This window comes from Euphorbia lathyris, chromosome 10 (assembly GCF_963576675.1).
Source record: "Euphorbia lathyris chromosome 10, ddEupLath1.1, whole genome shotgun sequence".
Classification (NCBI taxonomy): domain Eukaryota; kingdom Viridiplantae; phylum Streptophyta; class Magnoliopsida; order Malpighiales; family Euphorbiaceae; genus Euphorbia; species Euphorbia lathyris.
The window spans coordinates 58,925,270-58,930,312 of NC_088919.1; the positions used below are offsets into that span (position 1 = coordinate 58,925,270).

General features: G+C 28.4%; 2 non-coding genes across 2 annotated transcripts; both read right to left on the reverse strand.

Moving 5' to 3' along the window:
• Positions 1-520: 520 nt before the first annotated feature.
• TRNAL-UAG (transfer RNA leucine (anticodon UAG)) lies at positions 521-600 on the reverse strand. Its single transcript has one exon. It is a non-coding gene; the product is annotated as a tRNA-Leu (tRNA).
• A 3,047-nt stretch (positions 601-3,647) lies between these two features.
• Positions 3,648-3,727, reverse strand: TRNAL-UAG (transfer RNA leucine (anticodon UAG)). Its single transcript has one exon. It is a non-coding gene; the product is annotated as a tRNA-Leu (tRNA).
• Between the last annotated feature and the right edge of the window lie 1,316 nt (positions 3,728-5,043).

Consider the following 5,043-nt stretch of genomic DNA (forward strand, 5'->3'; position numbering starts at 1 on the left):
TAGTAAATTATAATTTATTTAATATAATAAGATTAAAAAAATATTCAAAATAATAGAAAATATAAAATTTAGCTCATGTTTTGTTCTTTATTCAGCATCAATATCTGTTGGTTCTAAAAAAAGACTTCATATTTTTTGTGTGATTTAATAATATAATTCGAGATTAATATTTTTAGATTCGACGAAATAGTTAAAAAAAATTTATGATCTGTTACTAATTAGTGATAAAATAACGCACAAATGAAATGTAGCTGACAAGATTCGTGACCAATAAGACAATTTGATGAATTGTATCTCAACTTGACCAAACTTATCAATATTAAGGATAAAATAGCTCTTCATTGCTAACGTTACTAGTAAAATTGCACTATTTTAAATATTAAGATCAAAATTACTTCTAACAGATATTTTTGCAGTTTATCCTTAATATTTATAAGTCTTATATATAACAAAATCATTATAACAAAAAAAATCAAACTTTTCCTTTCTTATTAATTAAAACCTAAAAAAAATGATTTTTTGACAGCTGTGGGATTTGAACCCACGCCCTTTCGGACCAGAGCCTAAATCTGGCACCTTAGACCACTCGGCCAAACTGTCTTGGACTCCACTAACTTGTTATTAGCTTTACTTAACTCTATTAGCTTATGGTTAATGGATGTTTGTATATACTTTTAATGTGTTACTTAGTATATACTATAATACTCCATTTGTTTTATATTACATATATTTTTAGAGAGTTGCATAGAAATTAAGAATATTAGAAAAAAAGTCTATGTTGTCCCTTATTTATTAATTCCACTATTTATTTATTTTATAATAAGTCCATTATTTTAATTAATCTCTATAAATCCACGTCTTATAGAACACAGAATGTGACTTAATGTGTATTAATCATATAATATGACATGTAATATGAAACAAAAAAAATCTCTAGAAAGACATGTAATATAAAACGGATGAAGTATATTCTAGATATGCGATTTAATATCTTAGAAAATTAAAAATATTTCTTCATCAAATATTATATATATATATATATATATAATAATAATAATAATAATAATAATAAGGCAAAACCTAGTAGAACTCATCACAACAAAGCAAGATCCATCACAACAAGACAGATCCATTATTTAAAACATGCCCATAGATACATATAACCTACACAATGCCATATATAAAGGCAACCCAACGCTATTGGTAGATATCTCAACATTCTCTCTCTAATTTCTTTCCTATTATATTTTATCTATGTTTCGCATTCTTCATTTGACCTTCCGAATATTCCCAATGACCGTTTTCAACATAAGAGGATCATCGGATTACAGAATCATCAAAGAGGTCCCATATCCTGATTATATTATTTTTTAAATACGTTATAGTTTAAAGTTACTTAAGTATAAATAATGCATTTAAATAATTGACTTAGAATATAGATAACGTCTAAATTCAAAATAAGTATCAATCAATTAACCATTCGAAATCACCAAAATTCAACGCCATTTTGGTGTTGTTTGGAAAAAAAATTCTCAACCTAATAATGGTTTGGAAATATTTTTCTAGAAGGAAATGTTTTTAACGAGTGATTAAGAACAATCCCATTACGGTGCTTTTAATGTGGTAATAAATTGTATTAAAGGTGCATATGTCACGTAATGGAGTTTCTTCGCTGTTACAACTCTATATGTGTGGTCATGTTCATATCTTTAATTTTTAGTCATTATATCACGAAAGCCAATTGTGGTTAAATTCGCTTTAAGAAATAATACGATCTCAGATTACTCTGTCCCACTTTTTGTTGTTGGATGGTTTAAAGAAATTCTATAATTTCATTTGATTTATTATTGTTATTCCGTTTCGATTTTATTAATTAATGATGAGAAAATGGGCTCCAGATGACTTCACATACTTGCTTATTGTACATGCGTTGGGAGCGGTTTTTGAGCAGTCTCTAATATGAAGATAATAGTAATAAAGTGGGGAGAGAATGAGTAGAGATAGAAAATTGGATCCATTATTGGGGTAAGATAATAGTAATAAAGTTGGGAAAAGTTCTTGATGCCTCTAGTTTCTATCAGACTGCAGTCACTCACAAGTAACATACGAATGGCGGCCTGATCTTGTTGGTAGGCCTAGTTCCTTCCTAGAGCATCGTTCGTGGGCTTTGAAGCCCAAATACTTTGTCAATTAATATTTATAATAAATAACACATACAATATAATTAAGACACAAAAAAGAATTTGATGTGTTAAAAAATAATTGATTACAAATTTAATATATCCTTTTTAAAAAGAGCACAAAATGGAACAAATTTTTTAAAAACAAAATGACTGCATATATATATATATATATATATATATATATATATATATATATATTCTCCTGAAAACAAAAACCACGTCATTTTGACTTGAGTCATCAGGATAAAAATGCATACGATGCTTAATCCACATCGAATGTTATATATAAAACATCAAAACAATAACAACAAACACATTCATTTGCACAAATTGTAAAGGGCGGCCTGATTTTCTTGATGGGTCTAATTCCTTTCTGGAGGAAGTTCGTGGACTTTGAAGCCTAAATGCTTAATCAATTAATATTTGCAACAATAGCGCATACAATTAAGGCATACAAAAAAAAGAATTTAATGAGTTACAAAATAATTGATTAAGAATTAATGAGTTAAAAAATAATTGATAAAAATTTAATATCCTTCCAAAAAGAGCATAACCAATTAAAATTGGCTCGAGTGGTTAAATCATTTAAGTTAGGTCTCGAGTACTAAAGTATACAGAAAGCTTTTAAAAACCTTGAATCAAAAAGTCGTATAAACTATATAAAAAAACACAAAACGGAACAAAGTTCTTAATCAAATTGATTGCATATATTAATTTTTTCTCTCTCCTAAAAATAAAAATCACGCCATTTGATTTGAGTTATTAGGACAAGAAAAAATGTATAAGATACCTCATCCATATTGAACGTTAGAAAAACAATAACAAATAACAATAAGCACATTCATTGCACAAATTAGTTGAACATGTCAAATTAGTATTCAGGGATAAAATTAAAAAATACTTCTAACGATTTACAGTTAGGAATAATTTTATAATTAATGTTTATAATAGTGCAATTTTTATCCTAGGCAATCAAAAATAATTTTACTCCTATAGTTAACAAGTAAGGGTCAATTTTGAAAATCATTATAAAACATAGATTTTTTTTTTGTTCTTGATTCAGCACCAATATCCATTGGTTCTAAAAAAAAATTCATATTTTTTTTATTTAATAATAGAATTGGAGATTAATATTTTTAGATCCGGCGAAATATTTAAAACTTTTTTTCCAACGCATATAAAATACAGTATATTTTTTTCACGTCTAATCCTATGTTTAAGATCTATTACTAATTAATGATAAAATAATGCACAAATGAAATGTAGATGATAAGATTCATGAGTTTGATGAATTATATCTCAACTTGACCAAACTTATCAATATTAGGGGTAAAATTGCTCTTAATTACTAACGTTATTGTTAAAATTGCACTATTTTACATGTTAAAGATCAAAATTCTCTTTTGACTACAAACGTTAAGGATATTTTGCAGTTTAAAAAAAACCTCAAAAAAATGATTTATTTGACAGCTGTGGGATTTGAACCCACGCCCTTTCGGACCAGAGCCTAAATCTAGCGCCTTAGACCACTCGACCAAACTGTCATCAACTCTATTAAATTGTTATTGGCTTTACTTAACTCTATTAAGTTATGGTTAGTGGCTTGTATATAATTTTAATGTGTTACTTAGTATATATTGTAATACTTCATTTGTTTCATATTACATGTCTTATTGATTTCACTATTTTATTTATTTTATAATAAATCCATTATTTTAATCTCCATAAACCCATATTTTATAGCACACAGAATGCGACTTAATGTACATTGATCATATAATATGACATGTAATATGAAAAAAAAATCTCTAGAAAGACATGTAATATGAAACGGATGGAGTATATTCTAGATATGTGATTTAATATGTTAGAAAATTTAAAATATTTTTTATTATCATATATATATATATATATATATATATATATAATAATAATAATAATAATAATAATAAGGCAGTTTGATGAATTATATCTCAACTTGATTAAACTTATCAATGTTATGGGTAACTTTTCATTGTTAACTTTATGAGTAAAATTGCATTATTTTAGAGCTTTAACCAATTAATAATTTTTATTTTAGTGCCTTTATGGATCTTGTAAGATTTTTATTCCTTATGTTTGTTTGCTGTACTTGTTATTCGTTCATCTATTGAAAATACAACTATTTCCATCAAAAAAAAAAAAAATTGAAAAGGAATTAAGGTCTCTCCAGCGCCGCCGCCTAGGTTTCTCTGTAGGAGTGTCGTTTCGTCTCTCCGGCCGCCGTGAAAGTTTAAATCGTCTCTCCGATTCCTTATGAGTGGTGTGAGAGGGTTATTTGATTGTTGCTTTTCTGGTTTTTTTCTGTTTGCGTTTGGGAATACGGGATCGCTGTTCTTGGTCGGCTACCAGTTGGGTCTCAGGGAGCAGTAGTTGAGTGCGATTGGCGGTGGTTTCTATCAAATGCTAGCGGGTTAGACTTGATTATTCTGCTTTCTTGATAAACTGCTCGTATGGTTGCTGTTTGATATGGTAATTAGATATGAGTTGAGTTCAAATTGGATTAATTTCTTCTGAAATGTGGGCAAGGCTTAATTTTAATTTTGGGTGCTTTCTTGATTTTTGCTCAAATTGAATAAGCTTGCTGTTTGAATTATGATTCGTCCAAAGTTTTGTTTCCACTTTGGGATTTTTCTCTGCTGAATTGGGAATTGAGGAAGATTGCTATTGTGTCTTTTTTCTACTGTAACTTTGGTGATTTATTGAGAGGGAGTGTTGAGGCGGGTGTTGAGGAAGATTGCTATGTTGCAATCGAAGGGGGCAGGGTTAATTTCGATTTGGCTTGTGATTTGAGTGTTGTGTTTCAATCTGAGGGGGCAGG